Consider the following 17,453-nt stretch of genomic DNA (forward strand, 5'->3'; position numbering starts at 1 on the left):
AGCCCACAGAAGCAAAGAAAATAGTTCTGAAAAGAAGCAGGAAAGGTCATCTAAACCACTCCTTTGCCTCATGGGAAGAGCAATGTTAGCAAATTACACCTCATCTGACTCCCTCTGAAAACAAAAAATAGCTATGTGTAAGGATGATAAATTTTTTTCTCTTTCAACTGCAGAACTAACTTCTGAGAGGTAGTCCACCATCCCTCAGGATCTGAGGTCTGTAGTGATAATCCTTTCATCTTTCCATGTTTCCATCTTGCACTTTCTACACTGTGGACTGTCTTATCCAAGGTCATTTGTAGATTACTCTTACAATCAGTAATGAAGATTTGTTTTATTTTGTCTTCAGTTTTCATTTTGAGATTATAGAACGTGTGCTGAGTTCATAGTACAGCCTTTCACAAAGTACCTGGAGATTTCTTGGCATTATGAGGGGCCAGAGAATTTTGGGGTGCTTTGTGCTTTAGGAGACAACCAAAATTGCCAGACAACTGCTCTTTGGGAACCCTCAGAGCCCTTGTGATTAAGGGTCCAGATAGACCAGGGAAAGAAATGAAGCAGCTACACATATGGTTTGGGGAAGATGATAATTTGAGGCAAAAGAGAGGGAGGTGAAGGTGAGGAAAGGTCCATATTGGTAACAGTCTTTAAAGAAAAGGATGGAATACAGAAAGTCAAGCCACTGGAAATGTTTACTGAGAAGCTGAAGACAACCAGAGGAATGAAAGGTGTATGCTTTTCTGAGCAGATTTTTCAGAGAATGGTGAGAAGAGGATGAGGGTCATTGTGGGAACACCATGGAGAATGGAAGACCCGTGGATTTCACTTACAGCGTGACTGCAGCCCTGACTGAAGGCCTGCTGCAAAAGCTGAACCCAGGACCTAGAGGAAATGGCAGCCTGCATCATGGATGCTGTTGGACATCCTTAGGAAAAATAAAATGAAAATAAAGGGAAAAATATGGGACAAAAGCAGGGAGACAGAGATTTAAAAGCAGCAGCAGTGAAGGGACAAGGCAGTGTACTTTTGGAGTTACATATGAATGTTGTCTCCTTTGCAATAAGTGCCAGAACTGCTCAGCTTTGCTTCATGGTTTTCACACCTATTCTGCTCATGAGACAACACTTTAATATCACCAGATGTAACCCAGATGGTACATATTAATCCATATACGGATGCTGGAAAATACGTATATACTTTGCATTTGAAGTCTTTTAAGCATGATTTTTATATTCATTTGAAAATTGTTCATTTTTATTTGAGCCATAAGGCAGCTAAAATACAGCTCCCAGGTGAATGAAAATTTATCTATTCCACCCTGAATGATTCCAGGTTTCTGTGAGACTACTTTCAAAGGTGTCTGATCACTTCATTTCAGAAATGATTCTCACTGGCTCAACAACAATGTGTTACTGTCAAACATCCATTATTATGCTTAATGGAAATGTTGGGGAGATAAATTTAGAACATCTTTCATCTCATTTTCAATATTAAAAACTTTTCCATATACTTGCCAGCAGACCCAAGTGTGTGACAAAGTAGAATAACTTAATTTAAACATTTAATTATTTTTCTGAGTCAAACTTGATTTAATAAGTAATGCTAATTGGAGTCGGACATGATCTTTAGATAATCAAGCAATGGAGCTCGCTCATCTGAGAGAGCAGGAAGAAGTGGTGGTGGCATTTGTCATAATAATCTATGCAACATCAGCACCAGTATTTCTCCAGTATTTGGAATCACTGAGAAAAGGTGATGAAAAAAGAAGAAAATATAAAACTACTGGTAGAATATCAAAATAGTATTAAAGAACAAACTATGCTTCTTTGGGTAGCTGGGTAGGTCCCAGTTCCTTCCATCCCTCCATTCCATTTCTTACTCTCTGTTTCTATCCCAAAGTGTACACCATTTCTGCAATTGTATTTTCTAGGCTCAAAACTGTACTCCTAAGTACTCTGTTTCTGCCAGAGATGGACCTTTGGCCCTGGAGAGCAACAAGGAAAAAGTAAGCACTTCAAAATATCAATAAATAAATACATTCATTTTTAAAGCACTAACCCACAGAGTAGTCTGCTATTATTTCCGTTGTATTAAATGGTCATACAGAAATGAACATAAACCCGAAACATTAATTTTTTACCCTTAAGAACAACTGGAAAAGAAATTTTCAGGTCATTCTTGTCAATCATTGCCACAGATATGCATTTTTCCACTAGACTAGTGAAAACCATTTCCTGCAAAGACCACCTTTCCATCAACAAAGCCGACAGTGAGGCTGGTGCAAGGGTGGAAGGTAGGCTTCAGTGTGTGTATCTGAAATGCTCCCCATGGGATGCTCATCTCACCTGCTCCCAACTGCTTCTCTTCCAAAGTTCCTCAAACCTCAGAGCTACTCCTTTCCTTCCCACCAGCCCATGCAAAGTGTCTTCACTCCCACCAGCTCCTCTCCCATAAGCATTCTGTGCTTATCAAAGGTGGTTGGTTCTCCTTTCACATCTGCTAGGTGCAAATTTCCACTCTGATTTGATGCGCATCTAGACAAAATGAAAAGCATTCAAAACACATTAAGCTGTTCAAGTGGTTAGCAGGACTACATTAGAATAAACAACGAAATGACAAATCATTCTTGCTACTTCAGGATGGAAAATACCGCTAGTTCTACATCTTGGGCAGAAAGTTCTCCTACAGGTATATTCTTCTATCATTACCTGGTGCAAAGATATCATGCACCTTGAACAATTTGCTGTTTGGTGATGTCAGAGAACAGCCACTGGATTAGATGAATTGTTGGTCTGATGAGATAGAACAATGCCTTTACTCCATCCCGTGGGTCCCATAAGAAATCTCCTAATAAAATTATATTTAGCTACTTCTTATAAGTCACTGATACTTCCAGTTGTTATTTTCTGAGTTTTTTCTGGTTAGTGGTGTTTGGTATTTACAGCATTCTTTTGGTAATGCCAGACTCCAGCAGAGTATTTTAGGTATATTCACAAGGTATAGCCATATCTGGAGAAAGTACCAAGGGACTTCCCTGCAGTAGACAATTAATGACTATTAGGAGGACTGTAAGGTATCCTGCAGTAGCAATGGCACACATTTTGCAGCAATCACTGCCCAGTGCTTTGGAAACAATTTCTCTCCTGTTATGCTGCTGCCTGTTAAATATCTTGGCATTTATCTCACAGCAGAGACCATTCGCCTGTGCCAGGGTTCTGTTCCATTGACAATGCCTCTTAATTGCCTTGTTGTTTAAATAAACAAGACAAGATAATTAAGTGATAATGACAAAGAAATAGGACGTTAGTGATAATGGGTGGTAGATCCCTCTTTCACTCTAACTTCACTATCTAGAGCAGCCCAAACTCTCTGCCTGCATTAAATCTCACAGCAACCATCTGAGTTTTGAAAGGGCCCTTTTATCCATGCTCTTTGAATAACTCAATAAAAGTGAAAAAGTCTGGAGGAAGAATTCAAGACTGTGAAAAAGAGAGAGGATCAGGTGATTCAAAGGTTTTGGAAAAGTAGGATGTACCTGTGGCACAAAGAAAAGCAGTTCTGCACGGGGAATAACCCAGCAGGAGGAGCTGCCTGTTTGCTGCTCCAGTGTTCCTGGCAGTCCTGTAGGGGCTGGCCCGAGCTGATCTGTTTCTGCTCCTGACCAAAGCTCTTCAGCCGTGCAGTCTCCCCAAGGGCTGGGCAGCAGGAATGCCTCCCTGCTGATGCCAGCTACCTGGGCTGCTGTTGCACATGCTCTTTCCCAGTATCTCTCCTCACACTTCACCTTGCTATTCTCCCATAGTGGGGGCTAATCAAAAAGGATGACTTTGAGCAATCCTTTAGGCAAAGATTAACCAAAGTAGGATTTTCAGCTATTTGGCTCTAGAAGGAAAGCAATTTTAAAGTGTATTCATACACCTGGGACATTAATGAAATAGACTGGTGGTCTTTTCCATTCATTACCTTATTTCCTCAACTGGGTATAATAGGTGAAGATACAAATCCCAAAACATTTGATACAGAGAAGTCTGGAAGTATTTTTTGTGTCTGGGATTATTTTTTCTGACAGCCTATCTTCTCTGAGATTTTTGGTTTATTTTGGTACTTATTGGTGTGTACAGTTGACAGACACCAGTTCTGAATATGATGATGCCATTGTATATTTCAAGATATCAGAACAATCTGTTCTGGCAGAAACACGTAGCTGAGCAAAGAGTGGTAGTGAAAAGGAAGAGAAGTTCCTTTGAACTTTGAAATTCCTATTCTCTCTCCTGGCTTCCAGCTTGGCTGTACACTTTGCTTCAAAGACTAAAGCAGTATCATAACAGATTTGCTTCCAATTTTCTCATTTCAAACATCTTTCCTGCTGGTTATTGATATTGATCTGACAAGCTCCATGAGAGGGTTTTCAGGGCATTCTTAAAGTACTTGTGTTGACCTCAAACTGCTCAGGCTATTTGAATGTAAAAAAACTACCATGTAGACCAAGGACCTGCTTTTGTGTTTGTCCTAGAACAGATTACACCTTACCAAGAAAGTTTTAAAACTGGGATTAAAAAGTGAATTTTTGAGACAGAGGTGCAGTGTTTGCTCCACAGTCATGTCTGCCTATGCCATGAGCCAGGAGCTATGACGGACTTGAAGGACTGGCTATGTAGTCTTGTATGTTGCTCAGACATTGAAAACATGAACAGAAATGTAGAGCAATCTTGCTGAATGATGATTTCTTCAGCAGTTGATTATTGCTTTAAGGTCAATCAAAGGAGGGGTTAATTTTGGAAATTAAGGAAATATGAGAAAGATTGCCTCTGCTGTAGCAGTAGATCTACCAAAAAAACAAACTCTCATCAACACTTTCCAGCTGGCTTCTGGCAACTGACAGTGGTTTGTGTCAGGCTGGCCTGGAGCAGGTTGAAGAATGAGTGCTAACTTCAAAACAGTTTTATTAGGACTGAAGTACTTACATGTTACTACAGAGACATTAGGAAATTCTGTAGGTATTTTGATCTTTGATTTTTTTGCTAACCATTATCTTCAGGGTTACAAGTCCGATATCGGGGTTGATGAATAGGTAGCTTTCATAAGGGCTGGGCTTATGTTAGAGAGGCAAATTAAACTGCAGCTCAGAAAAAAAATGAACTGTGGAATATTTCCATACAGCAGAGTGGGAAGCTGGTTTATTGACATTGAGGAATCTGACTAAATCCATACCATAGTTTGATGGCAGTGCCAAACCTGAAACCTGCACCCTTAAGATCCTAGAGACACACTCTGCATGTTTAGATTGCTTTTTAAAGGATAATGATTAGGATACTTTTTCAGGCACTTTGATCAGGCAAAATGAGGATCCATGGCGCATGTATCACTGATACATATATGACACATCTGTGTTTGTGTGAGGTGGAAATAACAGGCAAAGAGCTGATAAAAAAGGGTGTTACAGCGTGCTACCATGCTGCCCACGCTGGCATTGCTTTTGTGAAGAAGGCCCTGAGAGACAAATGCCTGTAATTTTTTGGCAATAAGAATTGTATTTTTGTCATGTCATATTCATATATTTGATTCTGACTTGCATTTTGAACTTATTCACAGGCAAAGATATGGGTTCATTTTATTCAGGGGAATGGGAACTTACTCTGTTCCTATCCCCCAAGAAATCTCCGAAATAATAGAGTCACTGGGTTTTAAAATAAATGTTGAACACTTTGTGAGCTAAATATGCCTCTATTAGAAAGAAACAAAGAAAAGACAAATAAAATGGAAGCTTATTTGCATCTGATTTACATTATCCTATGAGCATTGATTTCATTTTTATTTCATTCCTCTTAATACTATTCAGATTGCAGACTACAACCTTGCTGCAAATTTACAGCTGAGTTTCATTGTTCATTTAATCATCTCAGGTGTTACTGAAATACGGTACACTGGTGCTTGAAAGATTTCCCCTGAGGTTCATGGGAGCTGCCTGTATCCTGAGGCTGGAGGAGGGGGCCTGCAGATATGTTCTGGCAGTTGCTGCTCTGAATTTTGATGATCATCTGTTGAAAAATTGCATGGGCTATCCTGTGTCAAGACAATCATTGCTGTCTCCTCCTTTTAGCCAGCAATTTGTCTTCAAGCTTACTACTTAGGTTATGCCTTTTTCTCCTCCATCCCTAACCCCTTGCTTCAGCTTAAATATTTGCAATAACTCACATTTCCCTCTCCCTCATTCCTCTTGTAGGCAGGAACAAACACAGTGTCAACACTGCGCAGATGTGTTTTAACCCAGCAGAATATTTTGGTGAGTTTGATGGTGAGTTATTAAATCTTTGTGGTTGGCTCACAACAGAAGAGGATTCTTTGATAAACACAAGTAACTGGAGTTTACCATGAAGGTATCTCTGTCAGGGAATGTTTTTCTTTCTGTTTCCTGCAGCTTTCCTTTCTCTGGTTCAGAGACTCGAAAAGTTAACAGTCTTGGGCAATGGGTGGTACTATCCATGATTTGAAATTCTCTTTTAACTAATACATTATATTGTTTGCTTAAAATCTACTGTGTCTACAAGCAACCCCTCCTATAAAATGATTTACCATTGAATATTTGCTGAAAACAAACACAAAGCATTATCAAGTTCTAAATTAATATGTTTAAAAATTTAAACAACTAAGAGTTAAAAATATTTTGAAATCTTTGTTTAGCTGTAGTCCATTTCTATTGACATAGGCTTACAAGAATCTTGTGGCTCGGTGATCTGATGTTTCCTTTTGAATTTTTCAAATCAAGTTTTGTTCCTGATTTTTGGACAGGCGAAATTGTGATGGCATCATAATGAAAAAAATAATGAATACATAAAAATGTAAAAATTTCCCCTTGGGCAACAAATTTGCTCATATTAATGCTGGAAGAGAGGGTTAAGTGCTGTGTGACAGAAACTGTATTAGCTGTTGCAAAAGGAGCTACTCATTTTGATCAACAGCAAAACGTTTGCCTTTGAATCTCCAGTCCCAGTTGGAGCAGCAACCTTTCCCCTATAATTAATTTTTGTGTGCTGTAGTCCATTAGAGAAGAGAGTGACAGCCTCTGGACACAGATTACTGTCTTAGGTATGGCCCAAAGGAACATTATGGTCTTAATTAAAGGTGGCTCAATATGTCAGCCATTGCAATAGTTTGAGCATTTTTAATACTGTGTCAGTATCTAACCACCTTAAAAGAATTCTGGTAGCAAGCAAACTAAGTAATTTAAAGGCAGCTCATGTTCTCTGTAAGTTTTGCAGGACTGCTATTGGGAATACTTGATAATTTATGAAGGCTTACACCACCAAATTAATTACATTTTCCTGATGCCACATGTCTTTTTCATACAAGCTAGCTCTGAATTATAAGTAACAATATTGTCCTTGTTCATTCCTTCAGTACAGGAGACAGCTTACTAATAGCACCGGTAGAATTCAGTTGCCGTATTTTAGAAGTGTCATTTATTAAACACTGCTACAGTTAAGGTGGTATATGCTCCTCTAATATTAACCCTGATTTCTGCTGTATGTATTACTGCATGTCAGTTCTGAGCCTTTGGCATGGGTTTGATTTGGGAGCATTTTTTACAGTTTAGAAAAAATAAGTTCTGAGGAAATGACCAATGCGGAGACTTGCTGTGACTTGCAGGGGGTACAATGCCACACACTCTACTGTTTTATGTGGGAATTAGGTTATACTTCAAGCCACTGTTCTGACAAACAAAATAACCTTGGTGTCCTTACAATAGGCAACTCATTATCTGTAGGTTTCTTCTGAGGTCCTGCAATCTTGAATTGTGCTCGGGTTTTGCAAAGCAGATACTTCTTGGAAAGTCTGACGAACTCTCCTGATGTGGTTAGCTTAGAAAAAAGTGAATGCTTTTCAATTTTTCTTTAAATTAAAATAAAATAAATTTGAATAGGTGGTATATGAATATAGATAACCCCTGAACTTCAATCAGCAAGGAGAGAAATAAATGGACTGTCTATTTTCTTTAATAAGATTTTAGAATATCGAAAAATTTTTTTGTGCCTCTTCCATTTTTTCTCTGATTTGTATCAAGACGATAGAAGAGCATCTAGGGCTGCTTTTGGAATAATTTCAAGTCAGTGATTTGTACAATGAAGCTATTTTTCCCCATGATTTGCTATTACTTGAAATAAGAATTAGATTGGAGATGAAATTCCAAGAGGAGAATTTTTCACAGGAAATCTCATTTTTCTGCAGTTCCTTTAAATACTGAAGTTTGATCTGTGAAAGAAGCATGTTGTTGTGAAGTTTCATCAGACTCTGAGCAGGATTGGAGTGAAAAGACCCTCTTTCACCTCAATTATTGGAAAATGCAACTGAGAAAAACCCAAAAGGTACTGTGAAAGCTGTATGCATAGATATGCCCTTTTTGGAACATGATGGAGGATCTTGCATCCTCTTCTTAGAAGGGAGTGAAAATGTTATTGGACAATGACACTATAGTATCAGTGCAGGAGGAATAACTTTGGAGCTCACAGTTCTCCAGCACTTAGGCTTAACACTTTTCCCAGTGAAGTCTTCTGCTCCAGTATTTTCCTTTCTGATTATGGAGCATTATGGAGCCACGCTTTACTTTTCAGCCGTATCAGTCACACATGTTTTAATGGTCAGCTTCCAAACATTACTGATTCTGCAGAGAAGACCATGCTGAACTAATGGTGAGTTATGTTTTCTGCTGCATTTACTCTTCAGCTCTGAATAATGTTTGGTCATCTTCACATTATGTTAAGTACAATGGATGTTGAAGGCCTTCCAGGTAGCGACATCTGGTTGTGCTACTTTACAGTACAAAAATTGCCTCAAGGAACTAAGCCTCAAGTAGTTCAGCATCTGTTTCAGGTTGTTTCAAGAGATGGTATACTCCTTGTAAGCTTGCCCATGAAGAATTCTTACATGAGCTTTGATAGCAGAAACATTTTTCTGCTTTTTCTGCAGCATGCAGTTAGAGGTTTACTTTTATAATAAGTATTTGTTTGTGGTCTGAAAGTTAAATCTATCTGGAAGTGGCTGGCGAAAACTTGTGTTAATTGAACATCAGAAATAATATAAATACTTGCAAGGGCAAAGGCCCTTCACACAGTCAGGACTTTTTAACTGTAATGGTACTGATCATGTTTTGTCCCCATCTCTGCTCAAAAGTAGAGGAAATCCAGGTCTTTGTCAGTCCATTTTGAAGTTTGCCATCTATTCTCACCCTGTTTCTTCTGATAGCACTAATATCCTTTAATTTCTCCTTACTCAGAGTAAAATTCCCTGTAACAGTTGCACAGCAGACAATAAACCAAACCTTCTTAGAAGACATTTGGATTTATGACCAAAAATTAGATTCTCCATATTTCACTCTGTCTTGAACCAATGCCTCCTGATTTTACAGAGTTTGCATACTCCAGATTGATTTATTTTGAACAAGATCTGAAATCTAACAAATTGGAAAGAACACCAGTTAAATGGTATTGTAACTTCTAGTGTACAAATAGAAATTGTCAGCTAATGGCTGCCCTGGGTCAGGCTGTATTAACTGGGAACCACAAGATGGTGCTGCCATAACTGACCTGTTTAATCTAGCTAGGCTCAGCAAACAAGAAAACACTTTGCCTTCCTCGCCTAAAGAGGCAACAAGAAATGACTCAACATGAATCACTCACTCTGTTGTTCCCCAACACATTTGCAACAATGTGCTATTTGTTTTGAAAGTGTCAGGATGACACTTTGTCAGGATGAGCTACATCCTCTCATTTTCTCTCCTTCAGTACCTCCAGTGGCTGAGCAAATTTACCTACTGGGAAATTCTTTATAAGATATAGTTATATTCCAAGCAATTGTCTGACATAGAAAGTGCTAAGGAAGAAATAATGTGAGATCCCTGATGATGGCATGTCTAGACTAAATGCTGCAGCCAGACCTGTGCATATCACAGAAGCTGTTGCCATAGCTTTAATAGGTGAAACATCCCACACTTGTACTCATTTGGAAGGGAAGGCCAGAATGGCTGAGTGTTTGCCAGCCACATCAGGATGTGAATAATTCTCTCAGCTCTATACATAGTCATTGTAGTCCTCCTTAGAGCCACATAATATCTGGGGTCCCAAAGAAAACAAACAGTCACATTGTATTAAATGTCTCCAAGGATTATCATACAGGTCTTCTGCTGAATCTTGCTGGGAAGCCCAGAAAGTAATTACCTTTACCTGCCCCCTTGCTGAGTTTCTGTTCCTTCAGCTGCTTCTGTCCCGTGGATGCAATGATGAATATGTGCTGGTCAACATGAGCAGAAGGCTGCTGTGCTGATTTAAAAATCCCCCATGTTCTCCCATGTCAGTTCTTTTCTGCCAGGGCTGCTGTGGTGCAGTGGGAGGGAACACGTGCCTGAGCCTCAGGGCCACCGTTCCTGCAGTTGGTCAGCAAAGGTAACTGTGCTGTGTCTGAGAGTAGTGCTTGGGGGTGTTCACTGGCACACACTTCTGCCATCTCTGCTGTGGGGTGATAACTGCTGGCAGATGACTGTGAGCATCTAGAGGCTTTAAAATGTCCCAGAAAATTCCCCATGGGTTTTTTTGTCAGTCTTTGCATTGTGCCACCCTCATTAGTTTCTATGTATTGCTTGTCTTAGTCTGAGTGAAACTGCTGAATAAAAGGATTGTCTTCTGTGGTAAAAATAACATTAATCTTTGTTGGATTATGATTGCATTTATCTACCTATTAGCAAAAAAAATACATGAAAAAGGTGTGTGCAGGATCACCTTAGACTCATAATAGGCTCATAAGAAGATTGTCGTTGTTGTTACAGTGAATTATTCAATAAATAGCCTGTTGGCTGCAATGAAAGAGGAGCTTAGAATAAACTGTTCCAAGAAATAGCATTGCTATGTCCATATCAACCATGAAGGAATCAGGAGGGATGCATAAGAGTCAAATCTTTTCCTGGAACTAATATAGCGTTGCTTTGAACACATACATGCACCTGCACAGTAGTGTACAATCCTTATTTACTGCATGTTCACCAAAGAGCACTTCTAAAATATTATGAGAGACAGATCTGAAAATATATGACTTATCAGGAAGCAGAATGAATTTGATGTGTTATGTAGTTTGGGTTTGAGTGAAGATGTTCCTGTTTTCACACACTGAAGACTAGTATTGATTTGATGCATATACAGAATAAGCTTCTTCACAGCGGTTTAAACTGTGCCCTCTACAAATTTCCATGAATATTTAGATTTATGTTGCCTTTCTCATCACATCAATGCTATTAGGAGGGTTTGTGATTGTCTTGGTTTGAAAGACAGGTGTCTGCTAAGGAAGGCAGGAGCCTCCCTTGGAATGGCAGATGCAACCCCCCTTCCCTCCGAGTTATTATAATTTTGAAATCAAGGGGGGCTTTCAGGCAAAGATACGGGAAATAGGAATAACAGTTCTTTGCTATTATATATCTGTATGTGTATAACCAGTCAAAGCAACAATAACTATGGCAGTAACAGCAAACAATCACAAACCCAGTCCCAGCCTTCTCGGCTGTCAGGCCCTTTCCCCTCGGGTGCAGTTCCGCTCGCAGCCGGCAGGGGCGCTGGCGGCTCCCGGTGAGCAGGGCAGGTGCGATGGTTCCCCCGCGGCTGCAGGGGGCGCTCCGGAGCGAGCTCGGGGAGCACGCGGCACTGGTGCCCTGGGATCCCGGGAAGGGATGGGACAAAGGCTTCACAAACCCCTGGGCAGCTGATCCCGGTGTCCAGCCGGACCCTCGGGAACAGCAGGCTGGAATGGCAGGCTGGAGCAGCAGGGACGAGCACAAATCCCAGGTGGCAGACGAGGTGTAGCCGAACTGCGGAGCCGCGGTGGGAACCCCCCGGAGGTCTGGGCGGGCAGGGTGAGCAGGGCTACAGCGTAGCGAAGGCTCAAAGCAACGGCGGGGGCAGGGCGGCCACGGCCGGGCTCCCAGCGGGGCAGGGAAGGCGGGCTTTGGGATCCCAGGGTTTCTCTGGCAGAAGGAAAAGCAGCCAAAGAAAGCAGCCTCCCTCTCTGTCCAAACCCTGGGGACCAACTGCCCACACAGCCAGGTGAAGCAAAAGAGTAGCCAGATGCACCCCACTTTAGTGGCTAGGTCTTTTGTTTAAGTACCCAGCAATTTGTCTCCCTAGCAACATGTATGGGGAAAATTCCTTTAACAGAAAAAAAACCCAGGAGAGCTCCTAAAACCCCAACAGTGATACTCAGGGAAGCGGTTTGGTTTTGCTGGGTCTGCATGAATTGTGTTTTAGGAAAACTCCTTTGAGTGGGAACAATCTCGTTTTAAAGTGTCATGTGTGGTTTGAGCATTAGAGAGTTGCTGGAATGGACATGGAGATATTAAGCAGTTTGGTAATGCCTTTGTGATCAAACAGAAGGCAGCATTTTGGCCTTCTGGATTCTGAGGCTGCTTTTCAAGTTCTATTGGCGTGTCACAGTTTACTACCGGCTATCCTATACACAGCATACTTCTCACATGGTTTGCACAGAATTTTAAGAAGAAAGAATAAGGATTTCATCAAGCCTGTTGTGTGGTCAAGAAATGTACTTCTTTACCTTTAAAGTCTGTGCTAAAGTTGAATTGACCATGGACAAGTAGCTGATTGTTCCAAAGCTATTTACAACTCCTTGCTAAAAGAAAAAGCTGCCACTCCATTTATTGCGTTCTTTAGCTGTATTACTTTATGCTCTTTTCTGTAACAATTTTTCTTTACAGTTTATTTTCAGTTTATCTAGAAGACCACTGGCAGCGTGCATCACAAATGATTCAAGTCCTTTCGTAATTCTACCATGTCTGTTGTCAGCAGGAAAGAAGTGTTTGAGAAAAAAGGTGAAAGTCAGTAAGTGTTTTTCCTCATAAGAGCACAATGTGAGAAGCTCTGAGCACAGCAGCTTTGCTGAAAGCTGCCTGACAGACTCTATGAAGATTTATCCTTTATTAATATTTCTGGTTTCTCGTCTGTGGGCAGTTATGTAGAGGTCAATGGTCTCCCCCGCATCAGACAGGGAATGAACCTCTTGGGTTCAGGATGAGCAACTGGGTTTTCCTCCTTGAAAAGACGGGTGAAGAGGAGAGAAAGTCAGATCTGGTCCTGCAGGTTAATCTGTGGGGCAGTCCCAGTGGCAAAAGTGCAGAGGTGTCACAGTCTCACAGCATTGCTCTTGGAGCCATAGGAGCCCACTCTCTTCTGAGTGCACAGCTTGCTGATGTGCCTCAGTATCCTCTCTATTGCAGCACCGTCACTCAAAATATTTGAATTTGTATTTCTTCAGTGTGACCCCTTCATAAAGTAATAATCTGTGCTTTCAAATGTCCAGTCATACAGCTGAATGCTCTGACAGAGCCAGCATCCTTTGGTTGGTGGTGAAGAACGTGGCATTTGAGCATTCCCATGGGATGGTGACCAGGTGCTTGGCACTGCAGTGCAATGTGTGGCTGTTGGGTTGGTGAAGAAGTACTTATTCTTGGTGACCTTTCTTATCCTTCTGCATCCTTCTCTGCCATGCTTTTTCTGCCCCTCTGCCAGGCATCATGCATATGCTGGAATAAGCAGATGAGAAGAGGAAGATCCCCTGCCAGCAAGGTCCTGTTTGTGTGCTGGGGAAAATCCACCTCCAGCCTTAACCCTTGATGGAGAGCATGGTCATTTCAGAATTACACCTTATACATTGATTTCTGGTGGATTCAGCACCATAGAAATCCTCTGTTCTGAGTCTCTCACCTTTGCTTCTCCTCTGCGTTTGGACAGAGAAGGATTTCTTCCTGTTGCTGGCTAGAGGAGGTGAGGTCAGAAGGAGAAAGAGCTTGGGTGGCCAAGTCACAGGTGGTGAAAGAGCTGGGGAGGGTCTCCAGATGGCTGACGTAAGGGTTCATAAGCAGTGAGGACCCAACCCGCAATGTTCCTTTAAACCTAAATGTTTGTATGTGTTACTAAGCCAGCATGTAAAAAACTTTATAAACATTTTCACATGTTGAACTACAGATTAACTGTGGCACTTATGATGATAATTAAAACCACAAACACAGCACATTGTGAAAAATTCCACATGCACATTTAAGTTCCAGTCTTGCAGTCAGGGAAAGGCATTACTGAGTTTCTCTTGAACGTTGTTCTTTGTATTCAGCAAATCTTAGCTGAAGCTGAAGGTCTTGCAGGATTGAATGACACTATTTGTAGAATTTGGAGAAGGTCTTTCATTATTTCTGGAGGTATTGTTTAGATCAGAATTTTTTTAAAATACTTTTCAAAGTGAAAGAAACTGACATAGGAGTTTGGTGTGATCCGTATAGAGTATTCATATCAAATAGTTAGGCAGGAAACTTTAATTCTTGATTATTTCAAGCCATTAAGAGCAGTGTAAATCTTCAGGGGTGGAGAAAAAAAAAGAGATTTCAAAGGTATGTTTTATTTCAGGCTTGTAACTTTTTATTTAATTCTTGCAACAGCAAGACAAATGTTTCTGAATATTGCTTTAACTATCTTTGGGGACAGTTTGTTATGTTTGTTTCCTGTGCCACAAACTTTTCGGTACAACACTGAGTCTACAGCTGGCTATCAGAGCTGAGTGAGCCAGACCTTTACTTGGGGTGCTGCTGTTCCATGATGAAACACCAATTACTCTGAAATGTAATAGCCACATCAGCAGCTGAAGAAAATAATACTGGACCATTAATAATTACTTTTTAATGTGTTTTTTGATTTTTTTTAACAAGTCTCATAAATTTTTAAAAGTTTGAGATGTGTTTTTGAATGTTGGTGGTAAGTGAGACTAGAAATGAGGCAAGAAGCAGTATCCTCTCTAAAGCAGTTGAGAGGCCAAGACCAGAGGTCATGACTCCTACCAGTAGAATAGAGACAGGAGAGTAACTGCCTGATGTAGGTAAAAATATAACCTGGTTTGCTCAAACTGCAACTCAAAATGAGTCTTTTGACTTCTCCAGCCTCATTGAAGTGCTTGTATTTTAATGCGATCCTGCACTGATCTTATCTATTTCACTGATATTTCTAATTTTGGGCCTAATTCTCCACTAAATTTATGCCTGGACAGTGCAAAGTGGCACTGCAGGAGAAAGACTGAGACCAGTTCCGAGCAAGCCAGGAGTGTCTCCATTGCCCAGCACTGTATTGTGTTGCCAAAATGGTTGACAACATTGGGGATGCCATAATATAGGCACACTGTGGATGGGGCTAGTTCAGGGATCTTTTCACCAAGTAGCAGAGATGTACCTAAACTACAGCAGCAGCAGCCAAAAAAACAGTAGCAAAAGTTTCATGACACAGGAAAACCAGTAAAAATACCGAAGTTGGTGGGAAAGTTTTTCAACAATCAGAAGTGTTCAAAATTAGAAATATTGAATAAATAGAAAAGAAAGAAAGAATGACTTTTAGTGTCACAGGTCATGTTTAAGATTGAAACAGAGAACCTAGGGTATTTCAAGAGGAAAATTCTTAAATATTTCTTTGTTTTAAAGAAATGAACCCTTTATCTGCTATAAAACATTTTGTCCAAATTGTTGATCCTACTTTTCAATTTTGTTTAATGCAGTTGTTTTTATTCTCTGTTAAGTTTCTGAAAATTTTCAATTTTTTTTTTTTTAATTTTAGGCTCTCCATAAAAAATCATCAAAAATGAGGAAAGCCATATTTCTTCCCATTAATTTTTTTTTAACACAGAAGTTAATATTTTAAGAAATCAACAACAGTTTTTGTGAAATAATTACACTTCAGGGGGAAAAAAAACCCAATACACACAAAAATACTTCTGTAAAAAAAAAGATGTGATGTTAAATTCTGAGCAGCTGCAATCCAAAACACCACCTTGCAGAGTGTTGAGAAATTATAGCTACAGAGTCAGCAAAACACAGGTGTAAAGGGCTCCCTCTGTGGAGCAAAACTAGCCTCAATGTTTGCTGTGTACTTGCATTTATTGGGATGTTGTCTTGGGAAGTCTTGCTGGCAATCTTCCCTGGGAACTTGAATTCAGAGTGGGAGAAACATCACACTGGGCTGTTCAGCTTGAACCTTGCACTAAGCCTGCCCTGACACATAGCATTATTATTACTATTATTTTTAGGTCTGGGTTGTGGGGTTTTTTGCTCTGCATTAATGCAACTAAGATCATAACAGCAGCATATGCACAACAAAGCTGCTAACCAAGGAAATATCAGGCTTACAGCACTTCTTTGCACCACAGTTGCTTATCAATGAAGCGTGTATATAGCCTAATTAACATAACTGGAATGACTATAATTATGCTATCATTTTGTTTACTTTAGCACATTCTGTTGAGGTATATGGGTAGCAATATTTGTTATTGAAATATTCCCCCTTGCTACACTCAGGCTGTTTAATTATCCTGTTAGTCTATATTATTTATGGTGTGATGTAGTTGCTTAAAAGTGAGGAAAGTGTTAAAGTCCACAAACTCTTGGCTTACACACTCTTCTTTACTTTGGATCTTGGACACAATCTGATAAAGCTTTGAGTAGTTCTCACTCATGCAAGTAAGGCAGTCCTGTTATAATTAATGTCACTATTGTCTTAAATAAGGCTTTGGAGGACAGAAGCCTAAAAATAAAAATAATTGAGAACATGCACAGCTAAAAGCCTTTCAGGCTCCTGTCTGAGAAAGCACAATGCAAGTGAAGCTGTTAGTTTGGGATAGCACTGCCAGACAAAGACAATGGAGAAAAATTGCATAAAACATTTATTGTGCCCTGGCTTAGACTGCCCTACTGAAATGAAGCTGTATCCACTTTTGATAAAAATAAGATGTCACTCCCAGAAGTGTTTCCAGTGAAGGTTCCTAGTGAAGCAGGATGATGCTTGCTTCAGCTTTTGTATAGTCCATGTGGACATCTGCATCTTCATGGCTTCAGCAGTGGTACCACCAGTGCTGTAGTGTGACTGCAACTCAGGAGAAGCAACAACAGCATGTTCTTATCCCTCATGCCCTTGTGTGGGGCAGGAGAAGAAAAGGGCCCATAGGACATCAGTCCTTGCTGACAGGCATTTCTGGAGGTCTGGGACTGTAAAAATCCTTGTGATGTTGTTTCCTTGAACTTCTCCCAACCTCATGCACCCACAGCACAGGCACACAAAGCCCTTCACTGGCTCTCACTGACAGAAGTGGTACACAACCAGCTCCACCAGCAGAGACCTGATCATCAGCTCTCTCGCATTTCACCAGGGTTAATGCCTCCCACTTTCTGATGGTGTGCAGAATGTTAATAACGTAAGTCATGTTTGTACAAATACATGATATCCATAACTAGGAATGTCAAGAGTGTATTTTAAGGTAAGGGTGTATAAATTAACACAGACATACTGAGTGTGCTGGCAGTTTAACACACCTTTGGGTGCAGTCCAGGCCCTTTCTTTACATTAAAGGAATAACAAAGGTTCTCTCGGGTCTCTTGCTGA

The 17,453-nt window shown here is 40.4% G+C and overlaps 1 long non-coding RNA gene across 6 annotated transcripts; it reads left to right on the forward strand.

Moving 5' to 3' along the window:
• Nucleotides 1-5,950: 5,950 nt before the first annotated feature.
• LOC138105302 (uncharacterized) lies at nucleotides 5,951-15,787 on the forward strand. Of its 6 annotated transcripts, none has more exons than XR_011148442.1 (7): nucleotides 5,951-6,131; nucleotides 6,224-6,283; nucleotides 8,227-8,687; nucleotides 10,349-10,436; nucleotides 12,746-12,869; nucleotides 13,557-13,811; nucleotides 15,636-15,787. It is a non-coding gene; the product is annotated as an uncharacterized lncRNA (long non-coding RNA). The 6 variants fall into 6 exon arrangements; XR_011148443.1 differs by lacking the exon at nucleotides 15,636-15,787 and having other exon boundaries at nucleotides 8,227-8,363; nucleotides 8,610-8,687; nucleotides 13,557-14,011; XR_011148440.1 differs by lacking the exon at nucleotides 15,636-15,787 and having other exon boundaries at nucleotides 13,557-14,011.
• The last annotated feature ends 1,666 nt before the right edge of the window (nucleotides 15,788-17,453 follow it).

Source organism: Aphelocoma coerulescens, chromosome 2 (genome assembly GCF_041296385.1).
Source record: "Aphelocoma coerulescens isolate FSJ_1873_10779 chromosome 2, UR_Acoe_1.0, whole genome shotgun sequence".
Lineage (NCBI taxonomy): Eukaryota > Metazoa > Chordata > Aves > Passeriformes > Corvidae > Aphelocoma > Aphelocoma coerulescens.